The sequence below is a fragment of the Lissotriton helveticus genome, chromosome 2_1, assembly GCF_964261635.1.
Source record: "Lissotriton helveticus chromosome 2_1, aLisHel1.1, whole genome shotgun sequence".
NCBI lineage: Eukaryota > Metazoa > Chordata > Amphibia > Caudata > Salamandridae > Lissotriton > Lissotriton helveticus.
This window is the reverse complement of record NC_136059.1, coordinates 665948276-665963077: the sequence shown is the minus strand read 5'-3', so window position 1 is coordinate 665963077 and position 14802 is coordinate 665948276.

Sequence of the window (14802 nt, the reverse complement as noted above, 5' to 3'; positions counted from 1 at the left end):
CAGATTGGTCCCAACGCCCTATGGAGAAGGGGCCGCATTTCTCCCACACGTCGACAGGGTTAGCTTTCAGTATGCTCCGGCTCAAGTATGACCTTGAGCACACTATTAATATGATAGGCACACAGAAGGATGGTACACTCCCACCCACATTCAAGGGCAGAGGATGCTCATCTGTCATAGACTACATCCTGGTTTCAAGATCCCTGCAAAATAAGATAATTAGTGTAGGGATAGAATGGAGTAGTTTCATTGACCATAATCCACTTGTTTTGGAGCTGACGTATAGGGTGGGTTCAAAAAGTAGAGACCACCGCACAACCACGGAGAAGGTAACAGATCAAGGTAGGAGATTAAAGTGGGCCAAAATAGATGGGGAAAAGTTCTATAAGGCTCTGGCAAACGCCGGTAAATCTGCTATTAATGACTGTTTAGACACAGAAGTCCACGGACCAAGGCTACTGGAAGCATTCGGTCAGATCGCTAATCTGGTTGATGGCTTACTAAAAACTAGTGCGCCCACAAGGAACCATGGCAACCCTCGATGGTTTGATAAAGACTGTTCAAAAGCATTGAGGGAGCTTAAAAGCAGCCTTAAATTCAAACCAAGGGACCCCCCAAAAATTAAGGCGTGCAGGGAGAAATATAAGAAAGAGACTAAGAGGAGGAAACTCGCTCTGCAGGGAGAAGCGTGGGCAGATTTAAGAGAAGCATGGGAAAGAAAGGATTTAGTGGGTTTTTGGAGAATCATCAACAAACCCACTTTCCAGGAAAACGACACACCGGAGATAGGGTCTAACATCCTTCCAGAACTGTGGGTCATTCACTATAGGGGTCTGTATAATCATGAGCCAGGTACCCCTGTAAAGCCACCCGAAATCCCAACTCCGGTTTCAATGGTTGTATTTACTATCAAGGAGATCACTGCTGGGATAGAGGGTTTGACCAGAAACAAAGCCCCTGGCCCTGACGGAATCCCCCCCGACCTGTTTCTGAGCAGCATAGAACTTTGGGCCCCTTTAATGACCAGGGTTATAAACACTGCTATCGCCTGTGGTTTGCCACCGTCCTGGTCCAAAGCTATAATTGTGCCGATTTTCAAGAAGGGCAAAAGGGACGACCCTAAGTGCTATCGTCCTATATCCCTGATTGACGTATTGGCTAAACTCCTGGGTAGGGCGATCCTCAATAGACTGTCCGAGTGGACCGAAGAAAATAATATCTTCTCGGACACTCAATATGGATTTAGGACAGGGAGGTCCACCAGCGATCAATGCCTGAATCTTTATATGCTGACTGCCAAATACACCAGGGCTAGTGATGAATCGATCTATATGGGATTCATGTATTTGGCTGCGGCATTTGATCCCGTCAACAGGGAGAAACTGTGGGACATGATGTCCCACATGGGGATAGAGAGTGGCTTAACCAACATACTTAGGGAACTGCATAGTGACACCATGGCTAGGGTTCGTTTTAACAGGGAGGGGGGGCTGACTGACTCTTTTCCCTGTATGAGTGGAGTCCGGCAAGGCTGCATTCTTGCCCCTTTTTTGTTCTCCCTTTATATTAATAATTTGGAGCAGTATCTGTTAGGTTTAAAGACAGATTGCCCAAGGGTGGGGTCGCGTCATATTCCTGTTCTGCTTTATGCAGATGACGCGGTCCTGATTGCACGCACACCCAGGAGCTTACAAATCTTGATTGATGGATTTGTTAAGTTCATGGGTGCCCTAGATCTCTCTGTTAACCTGGGTAAATCCTATGTGCTCCTGGCTGGTAAAAAAACATTTTATCAAAATTCACTTACACAATAGGAAGTCACATAGTAGAAGAGGTCAAAACGTTTTCTTACCTAGGTGTAACTTTTGATGGCGCCTTACAGTTTAACTCCCTGGTGGAGGAGCGTTGCCGCAAAATGATCGCTTCTAATGGGGCAATAGCAAGCTACGGCAGGAGGTTAGGTAGATGGAGCCCGGAACAGGTGATGAACCTGTACAGCTCCGTATCATGCTCTAAAGTAATCTATGGGGCAGAAGTATGGGGCTTTGTTAACACCACAAGAATCCAACGGGAGGAAAACAAATACCTAAAATCCATCCTGAGGGTACCCCCAAGTACTGCTGGCTTCATAGCACACAGGGAATTAGGGAGGCCACACCTAGATGATTTGGTAAAACTCAGGCCAATTGTGGCCTGGTTAAAAATCTGGGTTAATTCTGATGCGTCTCTAAGCAGAGAAATTTTATTGGATTGTTTAGAGAGGGACAAAAGTATGCGAATTCCCTGGCTTAATTATGTAAAGAACACCCTAGAGGAACTAGGCTTTGGGAATCTCTTCACTAACCCTGCAACAATTGTAGCCCAGCATAAGATGCAAGTAAAGAAAATTTTTCTAGAGCTGAAATGTCAACGTAGAGCTGAGGCTGAAGGGCTTAAAAAGACAGTGAGGGCCCACAACCTGGTGAAGAGCGTTGTGGGAATGGAGCCATATTTGTACCTTATGCACAATGCACAGGATAGATTCTTGATGTGCCGGTTTAGACTGAACCTACTCCCATTTATGTTAGCATCACCAGCAGGGTTTGCAACATCAATTGAACAGAAGGGATCCTGCGGCTGCGACAACAGGTCTCCGCAGGATTCCCTTCACTTTATTTTACTCTGCCCTTTTTTTATAATGCCCAGGCGCAGATTTCTTGTAAAAGTTTTAAAACAAGCTAAACTGGAACATGCCAGGGAGGCATTAGTCTTTTTACAAAAAGCATCGGACCCGTTTACACTGTGTTGTATAATGAATTTTATTAAGGTAGCGGTCCGTTTAAGGCTAACTAGGGGTGATGAATGATGTGTTCCCGATTTTACTGTTCCCAAAGGGTTATATTTTCTCTTTGCTTGTGTTCTATGTTAACACTAATATTTTTGTATCAGGATCTTGAAAATGTTTAATGACTTTTTATTCATGTAATTATGTATGTGCTTTTATGATGATTTTTAATCATCGAATAAAGATTCCTTGACTTGAGTCCTGTGTGAAGAAAAGGGGTCGAATGAAGAGAGAGAAAGTAGTGCCTGCAGATAACCACTGCGGCCATAATTGAGTCAGGCAACTTTTGGGACACCTTCCCTGTGCAAACTGTAGGCGGCCATTTTAAGGTCAGGCGAACCAAGTTCAGCAACAAGCATTGGCGAACATAATAAAACAAGCATTGGTAACCATAAGGAAACAAGCATTGGTAACCAGAAAGGAACAAGCACTGTCAAAAACAAATGTACAAGCATTGGCGATAAGAGACAAACAAGCATTGACGAGAGCAAATAACGAGCATTGGCGAGAAGAGGTACAAACAAGCATTGACAAGTCTCCAACACTACCTTTTGTGGTCCCACAATGTCGCTATCACCGCGGCGAGATGACGTCAAGCCCTTCTTTGCAGGAGGATCACATTTGAGGGCCCCAGAACCAGTCACCATTACAACAGGTGGAAGCATGGGCCCCAAGTGGCAGAAATGGCTCGAAGATTTCGAGGACTACCTCGAAGGATCCAAAGTGACTGTTGACAAGGACAAGCTGATAGCTCTCCGGAATGTAGCTGGGCGTGAAATCAGTAAACTGATCAAGGATCTCCCTGCCCCAGACACTGGAACGTATGACAAAGTGCGCGACGCACTAAACAAAAGATTCCTCCATAAAAAGAACGTGGACTACGAGCGCCATGCCTTCCATCAGGCACGTCAAGGAAAAGACGAGGCAATGAGCACATTCATCACTCGACTGCGGCGATTATCGAGGCACTGCGACTTCGACAATTTTTCAACTGACGCCGCCATCAAATCTCAGATCATAGAGGGGTGCCACTCAGAATCCCTCAGGAGACGACTACTGAGAAAGCCGCAAGAACTGGACGACATTGAGGAACTGACTCGCGTCTACGATCAGGCTGAAGAGCATGCTGCCACCATTGAATTGGGACGCAAAGTGAGCAGTGAGCAGGCACATCGAGTTCAAGACCGGGGTGGCGGGCAAAGACGCTCGAGAGACAGTCAGTGGACATCGCGACCGTCGTCTCGCTCGAGGCGCTCAGATCACAGGAGGCGGGAAACCGGCCGAAGAGAGAAGAAACCTGAAAGGACAAAGAGGTGCTTCAGGTGCGGATATGACTACCCTCACGTGGATGTTTGCCCTGCCATGGGCCAGCGGTGCAGAAAGTGTGGTCGTACAAACCATTTCGAAGCAATGTGTGGCGAATAAAACAAAGAAAGGTGAAGTGGAACTGGGAGGTTGTCCCGATCGGACACCAGAAAGCATCATGTTAGAGCCGTCATTGACACAGACGCAGAGTCCCCCAGCTCACCTCATTCCAGCAGGGAGTCGCACAGATCGCGATGGGACCGCAGATCCCCGTCCCGGAGCTCCAGATCTTCATCTCGAGGCTCCGAATACACGAAGCACTATGCAAACATGATCGCAGACCCAGATCAATTGAAGAAGTACCCTCGGTTGCACATCAAAGTGGGGAATCATGACACCAAATTCGTGATGGACAGCGGAGCTTCGCTGAACTACATCCCTGTCACCGAGTACGAGAGGATGCGCCCCAAGCCGTCGCTTGCTCATGCACCTGTACGCGTCTACACCTGGATGTCAAAGAAACCCTGCAATGTCTCGGCAAATTCCCGACTACACTTGCACATGACAACGTCACTATTGATGCAGTCATCCATGTCATCAAAGGACCCGAGGCTGACTGTTTGCTCAGCCTGCCGACTGCGGAGCGTCTCCGTCTCGTGGAGATCCTCTTCAAAGTCTGTGATGACCAGAACATTGTCAATCGTTTTCCTCGCCTTTTCATTGGGCTAGGGAAGCTAAAGAACCGTCAGATACACCTACATGTCAACAAGCAAATCAGGCCTGTTGCTCAGCACCCCCGGCGCGTTCCTTTCCACCTTCAAAAGGCTGTCGAAGAAGAGATCAATGACCTCCTGTCTGCCAACATCATTAAACTCACGGACGGTCCGACCCCGTGGGTTTCGCCGGTAGTCGTTGTACCAAAAAAGGGCAACACCAGCAAAGTGTGACTGTGCGTCGACATGCGCATCCCCAACACTGCGATAGAACGTAAACGCCATCCAGGGCCACTTCTATGCGACATGATCTCGGCATTGAACGGCGCCAAAGTATTCTCTAAATTGGACCTAAACAAGGGCTATCACCAGCTGGAACTGGACGCCCAGTCACGCCCCATCACAACTTTTGCTACACACCTGGGACTCTTTCGATATAAGAGACTAAGCTTTGGGGTGTCTTCAGCTGCTGAAATTTTCCAAGAAGCTATCAGACAGATCATCCAAAACATCCCCAATACGCTCAATTACAGCAAAAACATCCTTGTCTATGGCTCCGAAACCTGTGAACACGACATTGCACTCAACCGCGTCTGTCATGCCCTGCTTGATGCGAACTTAACCCTGAACAAGGACAAGTGCGAATTTCACCAATCTACACTGAAATTCTTCGGTCACATCTTCTCAGGAGTGGGAATGAAACCTGACCCAGAAAAAGTGGCATCCTTGAACAACGCCAAGTGTCCTCAGGACGTCAGCGATCTAAGATCCTTCCTGGGAATGGCTAGCTATTGCGCCCGGTATATCCGGGACTACGCGACCATCAGCCACCCGCTCCGCACCTTGACCAAGCAAGGGCAACCCTTTGAATGGACTCCTCAGTGTGAGCAAGCATTCACAGAGATCAAGAGGGCCGTGGAGTCGGCCGATAACCTTTCCTACTTCAACCCCAGACGCATTACTGAAGTCACCGTAGATGCCAGCCCCGTAGGGTTGGGGGCCATCTTAGCGCAATATGACCATGACTCTGACCAGAGACGTATTGTTGCTTATGCTAGCCGCAGCCTGTCCGACCCTGAGAAGGCGTACTCACAGCCTGAGAAGGAGAGCCTTGCAGTGGTCTGGGCATGTGAACATTTTCAGGATGAAGACAGTGAGCTGGACACCAAACACGAGCTGCAAGCATTCCGGCATGTCCATGAAGAACTGTCGGTGACCTCAGACGGAATCATACTGCGGGGACAGCGAATCGTGATTCCCAGAACTCTACAGCAAGGTGTCATTGATCTTGCTCATGAAGGTCACCGGGGAGTTGTATCCACGAAGCGAGCGCTCAGGGAGCGTGTGTGGTTTCCTCTACTAGACCAAATGGTGGAATCCACCCTGAAAGACTGTCACCCGTGCCAACTGACAAGCAAAGGTGATCCCCCGGCCCCACTGCAAATGACCCCCTTACCGGCGGGAGTATGGCAAGAAATTGCTGTGGACTTCTACGGACCATTGTCTTCTGGCAAGTACGTGATAGTCATAGTTGATGAGTACTCTCGCTTCCCATTCGCACAGTTCGTACCCTCCACCGGTGCCTCCAGTACTCTTAAGGTGCTGGATGAATTATTTGCCACCTGGGGTGTCCCTAGAAAGGTGAAGACAGACAATGGTCCTCCCTTCAATGGACATGACTTTGAAGCATATGCCCGACACTTGGACTTCCATCATAGGAAAGTCACACCCCTTTGGCCACAAGCAAACGGCACAGTTGAACGCTTCATGGCCACAATCAAGAAAACATTTCAGCAGGCCTGTGCCGAAAAGAAGGACCTGCAGATCGCTCTCAACGAGGTCCTCAGGGCCTACAGGACAACTCCCCACTCGACTACTGGCAAGTGTCCTGCCACGCTGATGTTAGGTCGCCCCATGAGAAACCGAATCCCAACCTGGGATGGAGCACTGCGAGCTATATCACCTACCCACAACCATCTAGAGATGGCAGAGATGGACAAGAGAAATAAGGACAAGATGAAGTCGTATGCCGACGCAAAGCGAAGAGCAAGATCACCTTCTGTGCACGAAGGAGACTATGTACTAGTGAAACAATACCAACAGAAGAAAACAGACTGTCGTTTTCGCGATGAACCACTACTGGTCACTCGACAGAAAGGCACCATGCTGACGGCGGAGTCTGACCACCGTCGAGTTACGAGAAACGTGTCTCACTTTAAGAAGTGCTCCCAGGACTCGACCGGATCATTGCTTGACCCCACTGTGTCACCAGATCCTGGAACCCCTGATCAACATGATCTAGAGGCTCTGAATAAATTGGAGATACCCCAGACTGAAGAGGACACTGTCGAAATGAACGTGAGGCCGCGCCGCAATGCTCAGCGACCAAAGAGACTCATTGAAGAGATATGATTGAATATGTTATCAGTTTTGTTAAGAAAGGGGGAGATGTTGTGTGTTAGCAGTCTAGTAGCTGGGTGGGAGGAGCTAGGTGGTCAGGGACAGGAAGAGGCGGAGTAGGGACAGGATGAGGGCAGTTAGAGTAGGGACAGGGAAGACACTGGATGTAGACAATAAAGCTCCAGTTGAAATACAACAAGTGTCTGTATTTACTTGTAGCAAGATGCTACACCGGTGTCACTTCCCCTGCTGCACCATTTAAATCATGATCCTGTCGTCTGCAAAGTAACTGCACTTGTGAATGCCTCTTTAGTTTGACATTTTAGCAACGTTTAAATCTCATTGTATACAAAAAATATAATTTTTAAAATAAATACTTATATTTTATCAATAGAGCCTCGCTTTTCCACACTTGTTACATGGATTTGTCAAAGTACCTGGAAAATTGTGCATCATTTTAATTCAAGCAATAGTCTAAAGCACCCTTATGAAAAAAATCTCTAAGCTAGGTAATGGCCGTTTCAAGTATTTCCCTTTATAAAAATAAAAAATAGACAACAACAAACAATATACATTAGACGCAGTGATATTAAGTACACCAATGATACACACATGTTGCCTATTTTGCCAATACGAACCCAGGACCAATGGAGCAGGGTTTTTCCCTGTAAAGTTTTTAGATCATTGTTGGAAGGTCTTGCTTTTAGGTGCCTATTGCATATTTTCTTGAATAATAGATAGAGGCTGTGAGAACTGATTATATCTTTTAAATGTAAACAATTATCTATATTTATCATTTGAAGTTATGCAATGGACTACAAACCATAGTTGAATTTTAAAATTCACCCCACGATAAAACTTTCATGGATTTCTCCTCAACATTTTTCAAATTCAAACAAATATATGGTCATTTAGTGTAAGATTGCCGGAGTTAGATTGCTAAGATCAAACTACTGTATCATTTGCAATTGTACAGATGAAAACAGTAACATAAAAAGTAATCTAAAATGATTCTATTTTGTAAATCAAGCTGTTTATTTATTGTAGCTGAGAATGCTACCATACCTGTACGGTAAGGTGGGCATGACTTTAACTTTGATCACTCCAAGCATTCTATGCAGGACCTTCAAACAATGTAATCATTTTAAATGTGGTGTGTGCATGTGGGGGCCCGTTGCGGGCCCCTAGGGACTCTCGGGGGTGCACATGGGGGGTGCATTTCAATGTACAACGTGGCTGGCACCGAGCGGTGCCTGTCACGTTGTGGATTGAAAGGCACAACCTGCTTTTGTGGCATTGCGGCGGAATGTCACAAATGCGGCATGCGCCCACCAGTGTGGCTGGCGCATCGTAATGGTGAGTGCGGGACCGCCGCACCCTCAGCGGGCGGTCCTGTTTCTCTGGGGTATGGCGGGCGGACAAAATCCGCCCGCCATACTAATGACCCACTTTGTTTTGAAAGGTTGATCTAAAGTGTCAAAATCTATGAACGCAAAGCATAGGCACTGTCCCCTACAATGTTAAAAGATGTAACAAGAACCACATTGACTAGTTAACCCTGTGGATTGTATACTTGTGTTAGAAATTATGTAATCATGTAAATAGCTGTCTCCAAAATCTTCTGTAAAGTGTGTGTAAATCCCACTGTGCCGAAACATAAAGTAATCATGGTTGCTGCCTGGGATCCCTACCACAATATTTATCCTATATTTCAATTGGATGCATCACGGACCACTTGGATGTTTAGCAAATGAGTATTTTTTCTATTTTTAAAAAAGATAGATGCTGGCATGTAGCAACACGAGTTCTATGATCACAGCCAATGACACTCAGCAATTGTGCAAAACCCCGCTTGTTGCAGAACAACAGCTCGGTAACTCCCAGAGGTTAAAGGTTACAGCAACAAAAACTACAACCTTTATTTTTTCAACATTAACCACCAAAATATTTTATACAGTATTTTTCCAAACAGAAAATTACATATTAGAGCCCTAAGCTTGCCTTATCTAATAATACTGGATCATCTGCATATTAAAGGATTTGTACATGCTAGCCTAAATTGCAGCAGACAAATCCTACCATTAACCAAAACCTGCCCTAAATCTATCATATGGAGATTGAAATGCATGGCAAAAAGAATCTCCCTCGCGACCTACAATTATTTTACATTAACATGGTAACAATTCTAAATGTGAGGCATCATAAAGACTGTGCAAAAACATCAATAATTCCCGAAAATATTTATATTTGTCTTTTTTTTGAAAAATATATTTCTTTTGCAAAAATTCTTATCTTTTTAATTCATTTCTTTTATCAGAAGCGATATTATCGTCTTGTTCTCTCTTTTTTTAATATAGACATTTTTATACAATTTATAAAACACTAATGTACACGTTTATTTTACAAAATCAAAATACACATATGGAACAATATACAAGAACGATCTATCCGGACAATTGACAACCCCAAGAGGAAAGACACACACACCAAATTCACATAACACCAATCATACCACACATTCTCACCATCAAGACACCCACTTTCACATGCCTAACATAATTCTGGGAGGATCTGCTACAGGATGGTATAGTAGTTAGGTTGACCAAATCCAGCTACTGCATAAAGCAGGATCTAAACCAGGCAATGGTCGACACGTTTCGGTGGCTAGAACACTGTTGAAGTGCCACCTTCTTCAGGACCAGCCAGATTTCGAATCTTATAAAAAGGGGTGTCTCCTCAACCTGGGGAAGAGATGTGACCTAAAAGAATATATGACAAAAAGTAAGAAAAGATGCCCTTCACAAGTAAAAAATACACTAATCTCTACACAGTTCAGGATCACCCAACTACTATTATTTACCATTGCTTTGACTATAAAAAAAGAATCATAAAGACATGATAGGTCAAAGGAGTGATACAAAGACCACAATGTGTGAATACCACCATCAATAGCATGTAGAATCAGCAACAAAAAACAGTGTCCAGTCTCCAGACTGAAATAGTTAACACTCGGCCGTCACATACTAGATACTTACTTCACAAGACTTCTATTGTTTGAAAACATCCAACCAGTATTGGATGTGTTGAATGACGGGGGAGTTGAAAAAACCACAATCCATCCTATGTTTTATACTTAGCTGTGGATTAAGTGACGCTGACCTGCATAAACAGAATAAGATAAAGTATCCTGCTTTTTTTATTCACGCACCTTACTCATATGCCCTCATCTAAGTCCTCAAGATTGTAAAGATCCATAAGGTTTGACAACCCAGCTAATTTAAACGAGGATTACACAAATCAGTGCCAAAAACATATTCCATTATTAAGTATGGCTATGTTGTACTTCACATTCCTAAATAAAAGTGTTGACCCTGCTAAAACAAACTGACTAATACTAGAATAATGAATACGTCTAACAAGATCACAGTGACATACCTATGTACTAAGTCCGTGTTCCACTATGTCCCGTATTTCCTTCAAAAGTCATAACTTCAGTGTCTCAGTTCGTATTTTTCTTTAATTATATCACTGCAAAAGGAAAATGTGTTTTATTCACAGTGTCTGACTATATCCCAAGAGGTGAAATAGCGACGAACCCATATTTAATAAATAGTGTGCATACCTTCCAGGAATTGCTGCTCCCAACAATATACTGCGACTAAATTTATCTTGAGGGTCCTTACTGCTACATATCCGGTTGCCAACAAACTATAAGAGAGAAGCAGTTCTTAATGACTCCCAAAAAAAAGGATATAACAGTGTATTCCTATAACATTCGAGGTCTGCGATCATTAATTACCTCTTAGATCCTGCGTCTGCATAAGAGCGTTGGGGATTATTCCAACCACCTCGTGCCAGTCAGTCACGTCTACTAGAGCCCTAGAGAATCATATAAAAGAGAGTGTCTAACTCCATATACAAGTCTGAGACTGAAAGTGAAGAAAGCAAAACTTATTTAAGCCGGCTACTAGGTCAGTAGTCAAAATTGACCCGCACAGTTCACTCAGACAAACTATCTTTGAGTCCTCACCTTCACCGAGCCCCGTCATTTCTTCAAGAGGATCCACGGCAGGGCGGCACAAAAAACCTGAGTAACCAAAGCCACCATACTGCTCGGATTATATACCCCGACCTCAGAAGAAGAACGCACCGCGCATTCAATAATGAATGCCACCTGCGTGTAACTCGCGAAACCGCCGAAGGACAAAAGATATAACGCGCTTGATGGCTGCCATGTTGGAAGGGGATCGAGATACCGTAGCTAACATTAAAAGAGACAGTCATATAGATACCCAGTATCGGCGCACGCAATGGATACTACTCAATTTCAAGGGTAAATGGCTGTACAATGTGTCAAACCCTCCATGCGTAAGATAAACAGTAAAGATCAAAAACAAAGAACTACAAAGGTAGTGTTGGTATATAACCATAGGTTAAATCATATATTACGCAACTCTAAACAGACGAGGATCGATCTAATAGTAATAGACACAATACATCTCACTTCCTGTCCAAGAAGGCTCGCAAAGTGTAACCTCACACGTACTTCCAAACGAATACAGCAATAGAAATTCATTAGCAAAAAAATATATATGTTCCAATTCACATCGACCTCATATGATAATCAAGTCTGGAGAGGATACGTTCTATGGAAAGATAATAACCAGGGTCTCTCCTGAAAATACTCAGAGGAGACCCCCAATTAAACGGTGGCCTCCAAGGGGAAAGAGGCGAACTGGTTAACACGGGTTAGTCACAATCCACTGTATTTCCTCATTCAGACCTTGTCTTACACTGTACAAAGAAAAGATCCAGTACGTTTCTCTCTTTTTACGTGTAATCTCAATAGGGAAACCACTTTTGTTTTTGATCTTTTCCAAAATGCATCACCTAATGTCCTGTTCTGAGTGATTTTTATCTATACAGTGTTGGACAAGGGGTGCCGAAATTTTCCTAGTACGTATTGCTGATTTGTGTTCGTTAAAACGCACCCGAAACTCTCGTGCGGTTTCGCCAATGTAGGCCAATTCACATGGACACATCAGTAAATATACTATGTTATGACTTCTACAGTTTGTCAGGTCACGCAAAATTATATTATGACCATGATAGTTCAAAGATTCAGTGACAATCGCTATTTCACATGCGTGGCAGGAACCACACCTATGATTCCCAAGTATAACAGGTAGACCAGTAACAGAAGTCTGCTTACTCGCAGGCATTTTAGGTCTGATGTGGATCAGAATGTCTCGCAGGTTACGATTTCTGCGGTAAGCTACAAGCGGCTGTTCCAGCTGAGTTTCATTTTCATCATTGCTAAGAATTTTCCAATTTTTACAAATGATGTTTTTGATTTTAAAATTCAAAGCAGAGTGATTCACTGAATATTTACTGATGTGTCCATGTGAATTGGCCTACATTGGCGAAACCGCATGAGAGTTTCGGGTGCGTTTTAGCGAACACAAATCAGCAATATGTACTAGGAAAATTTCGGCACCCCTTGTCCAACACTGTATAGATAAAAATCACTCAGAACAGGACATTAGGTGGTGCATTTTGGAAAAGATCAAAAACAAAAGTGGTTTTCCTATTGAGATTACACATAAAAAGAGAGAAACGTACTGGGTCTTTTCTTTGGACAGTGTAAGACAAGGCCTTGTAAATCTGGGAATGCGTCAAAAACCATGGCAGTTCCTTGGGAACACCCTCACAATGCCAGTGGAATGCCTTCCCAGCGCAGAGTAATGCAACACAGCGATTTGTGCTGCTTTGCATTCAGTGCTTAATTTTTGCCAGTGCTTTCCGGTGCTGAGCACCGGCACTTAATCACCAGCACCGGGGGTTATGACTGTCTGCCACATGGTAGTGGTGTCTGTCAATTTTGGTACTAGCACAACAACTTTTGTTTATTATTTCAATTTAAATTTCCAATTATTAGTATTTGCCCCCAAAGCCATTACTATAGCTTTGGGGGCCTGTAATAGTTAGAATTGTCACACTTTTAAGAGTGTGATGATTAGTAGTGTGTTGGTGCTGTCATTGGCATTGTTGCCAGGGGCAACAGATGGTGCAAGCTCTAGTGTCCTCCTATCGAGGGCCCCGGCACTAAGTTTTTCACAAATTAAGCACTGGTTGCATTACACCAGATTTTTAAAGCCCCGCAAAGTGGCTTTGTGTGGCTTAAAAAAATCAGACTTAAGGTTTGCGTCACTTTAGCACTGCATTGTGCAAATATGGTACTTATTTTATACCATAAACAAGCTTTGTTGATCCTGTTATAGGTGGTCTAATATCTACCAAATGTTAATTTAGTAGGTTTTTCTTTGCGTACCATCTGTGTATATATAGATCAGCATCGACAAAGTTAATTTATTTGGTTGGGTTCCCGTTTTTTGTTCTGAATTCTGTTTCATACTGTAAGAAATTGGAGTTTTAGTTGAAGTACTGACCACAACTCTTGTCAGAGTGAACCCTAAAGTCACTAAATTAACCTGAGCTCAAATTCCTGGTAGCTATAGCACAGACCAGAGATGCTTAACTTAGTGGCAATGTGTAAAGTTTCTATGGAGTACATCAAAAAAGTAAAAACAACACAAGAAAAAACCCAAACCAATTTGGAAAAATAGAGCAAATTTGAATAAATACGACACCAAAATGACAAAAATCTAATAACAGAAACCAGGGTTATTAATATTTTAACTTTAAATGTGAAAATAGTGTCAAAAAGCATTTATCGCCAACTGCTGTTAGCTGGCTGCATTCGGTGCAAGTTAAGGCTGACTGCGATGGAGGTTTGTGTAAATCCCACTGTGCCTAAACATAAAGCAATCATGGTTTCTGCCTCGAAAGTTTGTTACAATTCCTTTAATTACACTCGAGGCATCACAGACCACTTGGATGTTTCATGAATAAGTATTGTTTCTATTTCTAAAAAGATAGATACTGGCATATAGGAACACAAGTTCCATGATCACATCCAATGACGTGTGACAATTGTGCAATCCTATAAAATTTACATTTTGTTAATTGTAAGTCCTGTGCAATGCTAGGAATACTAATATGTAAATGCATTCACAATAACATTGCATCCAGCAAAGCTCTAAAAATCCTCAATAGTGCCCTTTGAAAAAACAAACCTGCTGCAGCAATCCCATTTTTAGAATGCAATTTTTCAGTTTCCTAATCTTCTCTTGATGTATGTGTTTTAACACTTTTAGAACACCTGAATCCGGGTAAATAAATGCAAGGGTAAGAAGAAACAGGGCATTTCTCCAATGTCTGTAATCAGGAAATAACCAAAAATAATCATTATTTTCTTGAAAATGTATTTGATAAGTGCATGATTATACAATTTCCTTGTTACTACTGAGGATGAATCTTGGGTATCAAAATGAGGCCTAAGGTAAATAATACTTTGATTAGTGGTCAAAGTAAATGAAGTTACAATTTGCAAGGATAGAGTAAGGTTAAATGTGACATCCAGTACACCTATCTGTGGCAAGCTTTGATGTTATCTACATATTAGGAAATTAAAAAGGGTCTCCAAAAAATGGTAGTTTT